This window comes from Lissotriton helveticus, chromosome 2_1 (assembly GCF_964261635.1).
Source record: "Lissotriton helveticus chromosome 2_1, aLisHel1.1, whole genome shotgun sequence".
NCBI lineage: Eukaryota > Metazoa > Chordata > Amphibia > Caudata > Salamandridae > Lissotriton > Lissotriton helveticus.
In genome coordinates, this window is record NC_136059.1 from 372111606 (window position 1) to 372125301 (window position 13696).

Genomic DNA, 13696 nt, shown 5'->3' on the forward strand with positions numbered 1-13696 from the left:
TTTTCTATGTTATGGGCATACACTGGCCCTAGTTCTCAGGGCAATAATGGGTGGGTTGGGGAGGGCACATGGCTGGCAGATTGGGGTTTGCTTCAGTGGGAGGGGGGGCGGGTTGACTATGTTGTGGGGAGGGGAGGAAACTGTGAGTTACTGGTGGGGGGAGGAAGGGTTGGGACAGTTACGAGAATTGTGTTTGCAGATCAGTATGGTGCAGGAATTTTCTTGGAGTATGGGTATACAACTTGCTGAAAATGTGATGCTATGTGTGCTATGGCTATTTGTGTTCAGATTACTTGATCATGTGCTACGAGATATGCTATATTATGGCTGGTCGCTCAGGGAGTGTGGGTACACGGGACAAGGTGGGTGAGGGCCACTTAACTAAACTGTCGGTCCTATCCTGGAATGTGCGGGGACTAAATGATGCCCGCAAGGGCAGGAGGGTAGTTGCATACGTGGAGCAACATCATATCCATATTGCGCTGTTGCAAGAAACTCATTTGAGCCCACATGCATCTTATTCCTTTGCAAGTAAATGGGCCGCGTTTAGGAGCTTCTCCTCACACTCAGCGTATGCCAGGGGCACAGCGATATTGATCAAGAAGAATGTACCATTTGTAAAATTTGGTGAACACACGGATAGGGAAGGGAGGTGCAGTGTGCTGTGGGGTCGACTTGGTACTGATACGATCACAATAGTAAATTGTTATGGGCCTAATGTGGATTTACCTGAGTTTGTCACACAATTATGGGGTACCATACTGAACACTGGCTCTCAGCATATACTATGGGGTGGAGACTTTAATGTTACGTTGACCCCGGGGTTGGATAGATCAGATGGGAGCCCCCAATATAATAGACGGGCGAGAGATGCATTAGTTGGGATTATTGAAGAAGGGGGACTTATTGATAGTTGGCGATTTATGCATGCTGGGATCAAGGAGGGCACACACTTTACCGCACATGCTAACACATGGGCGAGATTGGACTACTGCCTTCTGTCTAGGGGGCTGATGATTGACCTGGGCAGAGTGGCTCATTTACCAAGATCTTACTCAGACCATTGCCCAGTGCTAGTGCAGATATCGGTACCGGGATATGACAAGGCACCGCCAGCATGGCGTATGCAGCCCACGGCTCTTCTAGATGAGCTGTTTAAAAAGGAGCTAGGAGAGGAAATTTCGGAGTTTTTTCCTCGTAATAAGGGGTCGGTGGATAGTGTTGAAATCATCTGGGAGGCGTTTAAGGTGACGGTGAGAGGGTATTACATTGCTAAGAGCTTTGGAGTGCTTAGAGATATTAGAGGGACGCTTGATAAACTGGAAAAAGACTTGAGACTGTTGGAATTGCAGATGACTCGAGAGCCAATGGGCCCCCTACATAAATTATTCAGAGATTCGCTCACAAAATATGAAGAGGAAGCAGATAGGGAAGCGAAATTCAGAGGTAAATATTGGCAGGCACGACGATACTGTGAGGGTGAAAGACCAGGCCATGCATTGGCAGAAATCACTAGGAAGCCACGAGGTAGTGCGCATGTACTAGAGGTACGCACACTGGAGCGGGATGTGTGCCGTAACTCGAAGGACATTCTGGGCCTATTTACAACTAATTATAAGAGATTATACACGACACACCAAGATGGGGACTTACCCTTTGAGAACTTCCTAGACGATATAGCTCTGTGTTGGTTAAGTGACACACATAGGCAGTTCCTCGGGGCACCACTTGAGCTAGAAGAAATACGGGATGCAATTATGTCCCTCAGTAATGGCAAGGCGCCTGGCTCGGATGGTCTCCCGGCGGAGTTTTATAAATGCTATATTGACATAATGGCTCCGGTCCTGAAGGAGGTCTTTGAAGACTCTTTGGAAGTAGGAAAGCTGCCGAGGTCCATGAGGAAAGTGGTAATCACATCTCTCTTAAAACCACATAAAGACCCTGCTGACTGTGACTCTTACAGACCGCTTTATTTAATAAATTGTGACGCCAAGATACTGGCGAAAGTGCTGGCAACTCGGCTTTCCCTGCTTATGCCCAAGATAGTACTGCCAGATCAGGCTGGATTTGTCCCGGGTAGATCGACATCTAGTAATTTGCGCACTCTTTTCTCTCTGATCCAGACAATAGCACCGGACCTCCCTGTAGCTGCGATATTCCTCGATGCGACTAAAGCATTTGATTCCGTTGAGTGGAGTTACCTGTTTGCCATCCTCAACAGGATGGGGTTCCCTCCCACATTTATAGCATGGATCAAACTGCTTTATACAGACCCAATAGCAACAGTGCTTATCAATGGGGAGCTTTCCGAATCGGTCTCCCTCACCAGAGGTACTAGGCAGGGATGTCCGTTATCCCCACTACTGTTTGCGATTGCGATTGAGCCCCTGGCATGTCGTATTCGCCAACTTCACAAGCAAAGTGCTTTCAAATGTTTCCAACGTCAAATAGATGTGTCCCTCTATGCTGACGATTTAACGCTTTATGTGGTAGACCCACAAGCTAATGTCAATTCATTGCTCAGGGAGTTTGTAGTCTTCGGTCGCCTTTCCGGTATACAGATTAACTGGAGAAAGTCAAAAAAAAATTCCCTGACTCCTGCTGTAGCCAGGTTTGCACTGGACTATCCACTGGAGTGGTGTGACTCTGATCTCCGATATTTAGGGATACAGATATCGACTGTGAAAGATGAGACACTACGACTCAATTATGGCACGCCCATCACTAAGTTGATGGAGGATGTTACGCGGTGGATATCTCTACCGCTCACTATGGCTGGCAGGGCATCCCTCATCAAGATGGTGATATTACCTCGTTTTTTTATATTTGTTTCAGAGCATTCCATATTATCCAGGGGGCTTTTATTTTTAAAACACTGCGGTCGGAATTGCTGAGACTATTCTGGGCAGGTAAGCAGCCCAGATTGGCATGGTCGGTCATAACACAACCTTACCTCAGTGGTGGATTTGATGTCCCTGATTTTTTGATATACTACCTGAGTGCTCAAGCCCAATTTGCCTATAATTGGTTTGCACCCACTCCATTCATGCCGCAGTTGGCTGTGGAGGAATGGATTGCCCGTCCTCTCCTGTTGAAGGGCATTATTCATGGTCCTGTGACTGCGGTTGAGACACCGACTACCACGGTGACTTGTACGATTGATGCATGGAGACGAATAGTGCGCCATTTACCTGTCACTTTCCTTTACGCTACAGAGATGCCACTGGTATATCATCCGAATTTATCTCTTTTGCAGGAGAAGGGATTCCAAACGATGTGTACCAAACTGAAAATCGGCACTTGGGGTGATCTATTTGAGCATGGGCAGTTTAAAACCCGCGACCGAGTATTTCATGGCCACCAAGCTACCCCATTAGACATTTTTTATTATGTTAGACTGCGGCAGGAGGGGCTACGGACTGTTCTACCACGATTTCCCGAGGAGCCAGACACGGTTCTCTCCCTGCAGTTATTACTCACATCGACGGATGGTAAACATTTAGTATCTTACCTGTACCGCAGCAACCGAGGACAATGTGAACAGAGGGAGTGTAAGGCTCTTCGACATTGGAGTGTAGACATAGGCAGAAACCTTGATGAGGCCCAATGGTCATATTGCTGTGAACTTACATCGAGAGTGTCAGCCAGTTGCAGACTGCGAATCATTCACTATAAATTTCTGCAAAGACTGTACTATACCCTGGAAAGAAAGATGAGGTTTCACCTAATAGACAATGACCGATGTGAGAGATGCAAAGGAGAGGGTGCAGGTTTTCTACACCTGGCATGGACTTGTCCAAGGGTGTTTGATTACTGGACCCAGGTTCATACAGCATTGCAGAAGATGGTGAACATTCAGTTTGATAAAGACCCCCTTATAATGCTTTTGGGTATACGCTGAGCATACCCAAGGTACACCGGAAATTTGTAGACATAGCACTGTTGCTAGCGAAACGTAGGGTGGCATGTAGATGGGGAAGGGGCTGAGCCCCGAAATTTAAGGAATGGCTCACTGATCTATTATACTGTCAGGAACAGAATACAATATATGCGGACACACAACCATTACACAGTAGAGCCAGGGACATATGGGGCCCCACTAAGGGAATATTTGCTGGCCACTGTCGATTCCTCCACTGATGGGTCGCGGGAGGTTGGGGATGCGGCGGTGGATGAGATGGCGGAGGGATTATGAATTAGTGTACCGCTGGATACCACCTGCGACATGCCTATGCCACTGTTCGGAAGCATGAGGTTGGGACACTAAAGATAAGATATGGCGTCATAATGATTACAGGATGTTCTGATGATGTTGCAAATTGCATGATCTGTGGGGATTTGATTGTATTAAATAGGCACTGTCTAGGAATCTCAAGCTGACTATAGGTCCACTGAGGGGTCCCACTGTGCACTGTGGATACTGATGTACGCCATCTACACTCGAGATCAGTACTGCCCCTGTGCTTATCCACTTTCACCAGACCTAACGGCCATGTCAATATGTCTTTGCCATAGTATGATAGAGTTTACAGCAACCCAATACTTCTATTTAGCATATTTCTTTACAGATGACCAAACTGCGAGAGATGACACAAGGCGCATGCACCCAGAACTTCAATTCATTGTTCCCATAGTTTCCATAGATAAGAGAAACGTGGACCTTGCATTATGAAAGTGTATGCTGCAGTGATACGAAGCGTCACCTACAGAGCTCTGCCGCCGAGCCTCCAGGATGTCGGCAATCTGGCTGTGTATATATATACGAGAACGATTGATGTGACTTAATATCTGCAGCCGGCCTGTTGGGTTGTAGGCGGATTGCTGTGTACGTTTGTAATGATGCAATAAAGGTCTTTAAAAAAAAAAAAGATAAAGCTCAAGTTACCACTTGTGTAACGATATATCTGTAAGAGACATTAGTTAGTGATAGATTCCTTACTTTAGAATATTTCCCAGGCGTCAGTCTGGATCCGAAAAGTTTTCTGCTTAGCAGTACCCCTGCGTGCCAGTAGGAGGCGTCGTGCGGCTCCGCATCCGTCACAGAGCACAGAACGGCCAAATAAGCCGTCTCTCCGTACCTAACTGTCAAGGCAGTAGTGCTTGGTAAACGTGTGCTGCGAGGCCCCCGTAGCTGCCTGACACATGTCCTGCAAGCGAACGCCACGTCCCAAGGCAGTAGTGGCTGCCGTTGCCCTGGTCGAATGGGCACGCAGCCCCACAGAAGGCTCCTTCTTGGCCAAGGAGTAACATGCTTTGATGCACAAAACGACCCGCCGGGAGATGGTCCGTTTGTGCACAGCCCAACCTTTTTTGGCACCCACGTTGCCAACAAAAAGTTGATCATCCACCCAGAACTACTGTGTGCGCTGCAGATAGAATGCTAGCGCACGTTTTGGGTCCAGAAGGTGGAGCCTCTCTCCTCTTCTCGAAGGATGCAGAGGCGGAAAGAAGGTGGGCAAAGTGATGGTCTGCCCGATGTGGAAGGGCGTGACAACCTTTGGCAGAAAAGAAGGATGGGTCCTTAAAACCACCTTGTCCAGATGAACAGAAAGGAAAGAAGGTTTGGAAGAAAGGGCCTGGAGCTCACTCACTCTTCTGGCAGATCTGAAAGCAACCAGGCAAGCAGTCTTTAGAGTAAGAATATGTAAATGACAGTTATGAAGAGGCTCAGGGGGGAGCGCACATCAGAAAAGTCAAGACAAGATTTAAGTCCCATTGAGGCATTATGAAAGGCACGGGAGGAAACGTGTGTGTAATGCCTTTGAGAAAGCGGTTAACAACCGGAGACTTAAAAAGAGAAGGCTGATCAGGGAGCCTCAGGAAGGAAGAAATGGCTGAAAGATAGCCTTTGATAGTGCCCAGAGCAAAGCCCTGCTGGGCCAAAGATAGGAAAAACAGAAGAACCTCAGAAAGAGGGGCTGAAAGGGGATCCAAAACCTTTGCTGTGCACCTTGCCACAAATCTTTTCCATCGGCAGGCGTATATCGTTTTGGTGGAGGGACGACTGGCTGCCAAAGCACAAGTTACTACTTGTGTAACGATATATCTGTAAGAGACATTAGTTATTATTAGATTCCTTACCTTAGAATATCCCCAGGCGTCAGACTGGATCCGGAAACTTTTGCGTAGCAGTATCCTTGCGCGTCGGTAGGCTTCGTCTGCGGCTCCGCGTCCGTCGTCGGCGCCGTGGGCGCCGTGATGACGTCGTCGGAGTACTTAGACGCCGCCTCCGCGTGCTGACGTCAGTTCTTAGACACAGCTTTTCCGCGCCAGAAACGCAGAGCCATGTTAAAAACCAACACTGGTGCCATTGAAAATAGGGCCCTGAAAGGGGGTAACCCTAACCCTAGATATCGGTTCGCAGAACGGGGAGGATGGGTGGGTCGGTAAGGAATCTAATACTAACTAATGTCTCTTACAGATATATCGTTACACAAGTAGTAACTTGTGCATCTGAAAGAGACATGTTAGTATTAGATTCCTTACCTTAGACTAGATACCCCAGCAATACCAACCCCGGTGGTGGGTCTGCGAACCAATAATCACACCAGAAAGTCCTGGAGGACAGAACGGCCAAAGAAGCCATCCCTCCGGACTTGGCTGTCCAGGCAGTAGTGTCTTGCAAATGTGTGCAGCGATGCCCACGTAGCTGCCTGACAGATGTCTTGTAAGGGCACTCCCCGGCCCAGGGCAGTTGTAGTCGCCGTGGCTCGGGTAGAGTGAGCCCGCAATCCAACAGGGGGCTCCTTTTTAGCCAAGGAGTAGCATGCCTTGATACACAAGATGATTCACCGGGAGATGGTCCTCTTGTGCACCGCTTTCCCCTTCTTAGCGCCCACGTAACCAACAAAGAGTTGGTCATCCACCCGGAACTGGCGTGTGCGATCCAAGTAAAATGAAAGCGCACGTTTTGGGTCCAGACGGTGGAGCCGCTCTTCCTCTTTAGAGGGATGCGGTGGCGGGAAGAAGGTGGGCAAGGTGATAGACTGCCCGATGTGAAAGGCCGTTACAACCTTGGGCAGGAAAGATGGCTTAGTACGCAACACCACTTTGTCCGAATGGACAGAAAGGAAAGGTGGAGTACAAGAAAGGGCCTGGAGATCACTCACTCTCCTGGCAGAGGTGATGGCAACCAGGAAAGCAGTCTTCAGAGTTAGAAGGCAGAGAGGACAGTTGTGAAGTGGCTCAAAGGGAGCGCACATCAGAAACGTAAGAACCAGGTTCAAGTCCCACTGAGGCATCACAAACGGAACAGGAGGGAATGTGTGTGTGATGCCCTTTAGAAATCTATTTACAATAGGGGACTTGAACAAAGAAGGTTGATCAGGCAGCCTTAGAAAGGTTGAAAGGGCAGAAAGGTAGCCCTTGATAGTGCCCAGAGCAGAGCCCTGCTGGGCAAGAGAAAGAAGGAAGAGAAGAACCTCAGAAAGAGGGGCAGCAAGAGGATCCACAGCCTTTGCTGTGCACCATGCCACAAATCTGTTCCACCTGCAGGCGTATACCGACTTTGTGGAGGGACGCCTGGCTGCCAGAATGACGTTACAGACTTCAGGAGGCAAGTCAAATGGCCTCAACTGTCGCCGCTCAATCTCCAAGATTGGAGGTGGAGACTGGACAGGTTCGGGTGGAGGACCGTCCCCTGCTGCTGCGACAGAAGGTCCTCCTGAAGAGGCAGACGAACCGGGGGATCGACTGACATACTGAGTATCTCTGGATACCAGTACCTTCTCGCCCAGTCCGGAGCCACAAGGATGACTTGGGCCCGGTCGTGCTTGATCTTCTTCAGCACTCTGGGCAGAAGTGGTATAGGCGGAAAGGCGTACAGTAGACCGCAGCTCCACTCGCGACGAAAAGCGTCTCCGAGCGAGTGCCGCCTTGGAAATTCCAACACGCAGAACTGATGACATTGCACATTCTCTTCGGTGGCGAATAGATCTAACCAAGGCTCTCCCCATTGCTGAAAGAGGCCTTGCGCCACGTCCGAGTTCAGACGCCATTGGTGATCCATCATGCACCGACGGCTGAGCTCGTCCGCCCTGGCGTTCAGAGAACCTGCCAGGTGTTGAGCCACCAGGGTCACGCCCTGGCGTTCCAGCCACTGCCAGAGGCGCAGAGCCTCCTGGCAAAGGGTCCACGACCCCACCCCGCCCTGTTTGTTGCAGTACCACATGGCGGTGGTGTTGTCCGTGAACACCTGCACTACACTCCCCCGGACAGAGGGGAGGAATGCTTTCAGTGCTAGACGAATCGCCCGTAACTCCAACAGGTTGATGTGGAGCCGGACCTCCGCCGGAGACCAGAGGCCTCTGATCTCCGCCTCTCCCATGTGGCCTCCCCAGCCCTGGAGGGACGCATCCGTCACAACTACGTGCTCCGGTTGGGGAAGGGAGAGGGATCTGCCGCTGACTCAATCGCTGTCCGTGAGCCACCACTGCAGCTGTCTCGCAGTGCCCTCCGAGATCAGGACGTGGTCGGATAGGTTGCCCTGATGCTGGGCCCACTGAAACTTTAGGTCCCACTGCAGAGCCCGCATCCGCCACCTGGCGTGATGCACCAGCAGGATGCAGGAGGCCATCAGCCCCAGAAGCCGCAGCGTCAACCTGACCGAGACCCGGGATAACAGCTGAAAGATGGGAATCAGAGCCTGAATATCCCGGACCCGCTGTTCGGGTGGATAAACCCAAAACCGCGCCGAGTCGAGAACCGCTCCGATGAAAAGGAGCTTCTGAGAGGGGCACAGGTGTGACTTCGGCACATTGATGGAGAACCCCAGTCGGTGCAGGAGGTCTGCCGTAGTCTGGAGGTGGCTGACGACTGTCTGGGGCGAGCCCGCCTTCAACAACCAGTCGTCGAGGTAGGGGAAGACTGAAACCCCTAGCCTGCGCAGGTGAGCTGCGACCACCGCCATCACTTTTGTGAACACCCGTGGGGCGCTGGTAAGGCCGAAGGGGAGCACGGTATACTGAAAGTGCTTGTGGCCAACCGCGAACCGCAGGTAGCGCCGGTGGGCCGGCAGGACGGGGATGTGGAAATAAGCGTCCTGCAAGTCCAACGCTACCATCCAGTCTCCTGGGTCCAGGGTAGCTAGGACCTGAGCCAGTGTCAGCATCTTGAACTTCTCCTTCCGGAGGAAGCCGTTGACGTTCTGTAGGTCCAAAATAGGGCGTAGGCCCCCTTTGCCCTTCTTGGGTACCAGAAAGTAGTGGGAGTAGCAACCACACCCTACTTCTGGCCCCAGAACGCGCTCGATGGCCCCCTTGGCCAAGAGGGCCGTAACTTCCTCCTGCAGAAGTCGCAAATGATCCCCCGATACACGGTGGTTCTGCGGTGGCATGGCTGGAGAAGTCGCATCGAAGGGGAGGGAGTAGCCCCATCGGACGATCTGCAGCACCCACCTGTCCGAAGTGACGGTGCGCCAGTGGAGGAAGTGATGGCGAACCCTGCCCCCCACTGGCGTCACATGGGCCTGAAAGCACAGACTAGGAGGGTTTTGAGGCGGATGCTGCGGGGGAAGGTGTGGACTGACCTCGCCGTGGTCCCCGACCGCCGGGACGGCGGTTCCCACGGCCGCCACCGCGTTGGGTATTACCCTGCGGAGCGTGGCTGGCAGCACGTGTGGGTACACCCCTTCCGTGGCCACAAAAGGAATGAAAGGCAGCCGATTAATGGCTCGGGCCGAAGTGGTATAGGCAGAAAAGTGTACAACAGACCGCAGCTCCACTCGAGACGACAGGCGTCTCCGAGCGAGTGCCGCCTTGGAAATTCGAACGTGCAGAACTGATGACATTGTGCTTTCTCTTTGGTGGCGAATAGATCTAACCAAGGCTCTCTCCATTGCAGAAAGAGACCTTGCTCAACATCCGAGTTCAGACGCCACTTGTGATCCACCATGCACCGGCGGCTGAGTTCGTCCACCCTGGCGTTCAGAGACTTCCTGACGGAGAAGAGCCAAGTGATCCCCCGACATGCGATGGTACCGAGGTGGCATGGCTGGAGGGGAGGGCAGCGAGTAAACTTGGCAGATTATCTGCAGCACCCACTTGTCCAATGTGATTTCGCTACAGTGGTGGAGGTGGTGACGGACCTTGCCTCTTACCGGCATGGGGTGCCTCCTGAAGCTCGGATTAGGAAGGCTTGGAGGTGGAAACAGCGGGAGTAGAGGTGGACTGACCCGCCCGTGGCCACGCTCAGGCAGGTTCTGCACAGGCTTTGTGGAGGAGCGTGCCGGGGCGCCTTTAACCTGGCCACGAAAGGAACGAAACCCAGGCGTGGCAGGGCTCTACGTGGAAAGACCCAAAGACTTAGCCATGGCCCGTGAATCTTTAAAGCGCTCCAGGGCACTTCTCGCCAAAGAGGCAAGAGCCATCAAAGGGCATGTCCATGAGTGAGCTCTGGACATCAAGCGAGAACCCGGTAGACTGCAACCAGGCATGGCGCCGCAACGCCACAGTCATGGAAATCGCCCTGTCCAAGGAATCAGCAGTGTCCAGACCACACCCTATGGCAAACTTCGCCGCATCCTTGCCCTCCGCAATCGCTTGGGAAAGGACGGCCGGGACCTCTTCAGAATATTGAGGCAGGACCTCTGCAACCGAATCCCACACGGCGTGGGAGTAATAGGCCCAATAAGCAGGCGATATTAACCGACCGCAACCCCAAGCAGCTGTGGAGAACAACCTCTTGCCATATTGGTCCAGCTTCTTAGAGTCCTTATCCGGCAGAGACGTGGGAAAGGCACTCTGCGACGTCGAGGCCTGAATACCAGGCTCTCAGGCGTGGGGTGAGTGGTTAAAAAGGCAGGGTCACCAGGCGCCGGGTGATGACGCCTAACGACGTTCTTATCCACCGGTGCCCCCGAGGCCGGCCGCACCCAAGTGCCCAAGAGGACTTCGGTAACGGCCTCATTGAAAGGGAGCAGCGGTTCTGACGACGTAGACGCCGTCTGGAGCGCCTCCGTAAGGAGGTTGGTCTTAAGGGTCACCCTAGGGAGGTCGAGATGGAGAGCCTCCAACGCTCGACGCAGCACCATAGTGTAGGAAGCGCACTCCTCCATAGTAGGCGGAGGAGAGGCAAACCCGGGTCAGAAGACACATCAAGTTCACCCACATCTTGAAGGTCATGCACCCAATCCTGCTCAGAGTCACACTGCCGCGCAAGCGTGGTCCTCAGAGCCGTCTCAGTCCTCATCCAGCTCCGGAGTAGAGGGAGCTGTCTGCGGCGGCAGGGCCGGAGCCGGAGAGAGGTTCAGCGGCGGGAACGGCGCTGGCCGGGGCCAAACCGGAGCCGCATCTCAATGTGGATCCCAGGTCAGAACAAAATGGTCCGAGAACCAGGGCAGGGGCGGGATAAACGGCACCCAGTGCGGCACCTGTGGTGCTGCACCTTGTGGCCCCGGGAGCGCTGGATCAGGTGGCTCCAGGGCCGGTGCTGCCAAAGGCTATGCCGACGGGCCAACAGGATCGCGCCGGCGGGAGCCCGAGGCCTAAACAGGCGGTCCATGGCAGCATGAAACTCTTGCATCTGTGTGTGAGTCGCCGACGGACCCGGTATAGCAGGTAGGCTGCGGGACTCCCAGGCTCCAGAGGAGCCACAGGAGGAAGAGCCCCTGTCCCCCTTGTCCGCCTCCGAGGGGCGACAGGGGGATGTCGGAGAGTGAACAAGCTTCTTCGACTTCTTCTTATGGCATCGCTTACCGGAATCTGAAGGTGAAGACTTAAAGCCCGAGGAGCGACGGCTCTAGTCTCGCAAGCAGTCCCGCGAATGGCCCCTAGAACCGGAGCGGCGGTGAGAGGAGCGCCGGACCTCCAGCAACTTCTGGCGCCGCTCCCGCAAGGCCTTCGGGGCCATGGCACGGCAGTCCCGGGAGTCATGGTCGGTCTCCAGGCAGTAGAGGTAGACATCATGGGGGTCCCTCCACCGACATATTACGGTGGCATGACACACAAGACTTAAAGCCGGGCATCCCTACGTACACCAGGAGACAAAATTCTCACAAAAGTGGTCAAAAAATGACCAAGGTACGTGCTCAATCCGGATCTGCGCTTTCGGCACGGAAACAGAAAGAACGGACGTCAGCGTGCATGTCATGGTGCCTAAGTAGCCTCCGTGACGTCATCCCGGCGCTTATGACGCCAGTGACGGACGCGGAGCTGCACGACGCCACCTACTAGCGCGCAGGGGTACTGCTAAGCAGAGAACTTTCCGGATCCAGACTGACGCCTGGGGAATATTCTAAGGTAAGGAATCTATCACTAAAGTGTCTCTTTCAGATCACAGAGGAACATTAGTGTGGCTTGGTGCACCAAGGAACACAAACACTAGACTAGAGAAAGATGCAGCACGGCAACCAGGATAACAAAGGTCCTTGGCAAGACGTACTCTGCTAAGGACGGTTGAGAACAAGGGCCACTCCACAGGGGCCACACTTGTTAGGGCCTACAGGGGCCGCAACACTTATCTAACATATCCACTACTCACCTAATCGACCTATGTCTCTTACCTACACCTTCTCACCGTCCCTGCCATCTCAAGATCAGCTGTAAATACACAAAAACCTGGGTGTCTGATAGGAAACAAATGTGTTCCAAAGACCGTACGCTATATCGGGTCTGTAAAATTTCTAACTAGATGACCGAGTGGTCTTGATATAAAGTTTAATAATCCGACGCATGTAACCACCAGCAAAAGTAGGTGAATCCCAAGATCAAGAGATGGATTACCATCAAAATCTTGTTGGTGATCTGATTTTTCTCATCTGGTCATCCACAGGACCGAGCTGGTGTGTCTCTAAGTCATTGAGACTACTTCCAGAACCGCCTGATAGGACTGGGATCAAGCCCACAATCGCTTGTCTGACCATGCGTGGGATCACCAAATGGAACAAAGTGCAGTGCAAAGGGTGAAAGTGTAAGCAAAGTGAAGTTAAAAAGGAATAGAGGACTCGCAGTAAGGAAACTTTAATGACTGTAAGTCTCTTTCTATTTCAAAACCAGAACAGCGCAAAACGGCAGTATAAACAAATGACTGCTTAAGGGCCAACATGTTTCTGCCAAACAGGGGAAATTCTCCCTTGGCTTTCATCAGGGCCTCTGTTCTTAAGGACTTTTGCTACTGCTAGTGTAAACCACACTCATAAACAAAAAAAGAAAAATAACAGTGACAACTTTAAAGGATATATTGCTTATTCCTCCATGTCAGCTGGTGTATAAATCACCTATAAAAATGCAAGATGGTGTAAGTGCATCGGAAATGAAACAGTATACAGTTTAAAAGAGGAGCATGATAGTTCCTTACTCACCCATCTCAACAGGGGAAATTTCCTCACCTCACCTGGACCAAGCTCAGAGTAAGGGAGGCCACGCTCTAGGGACAAGAAAAGGCAACCCAAATCAAGAAAAAGCAAAACAACTGGGCTTATCTTCTTGTATGGAGTCCCTATCATTAGTTTATCCTTAGGTTAATGTTCTGACAGCCAGTGTCTAGCTAGGCTCACCCACAGGTGCTAGAACTGCCTAATCTCGGTAAGTAATGATATGGATGTGGGCTTCAAGATTAACTCAGACCCAATATCACAGAGGTTACACTCACCTCTCCGTTGTTGCCCCAGGCTGAGTCTGAGGTTGGGGGAGGCAACGTGTGGGCGGGGTGACGCTCCATTTGTAGGCACGTATATTTTAGTGTGCTCCTATCACCGCGT

General features: G+C 51.9%; 1 protein-coding gene across 3 annotated transcripts in view; it reads right to left on the reverse strand.

The window, feature by feature from the left end:
- Positions 1-13696, reverse strand: part of RICTOR (RPTOR independent companion of MTOR complex 2) — a 1600666-nt gene that overhangs the window by 796713 nt on the left and 790257 nt on the right. The window lies entirely within an intron of this gene.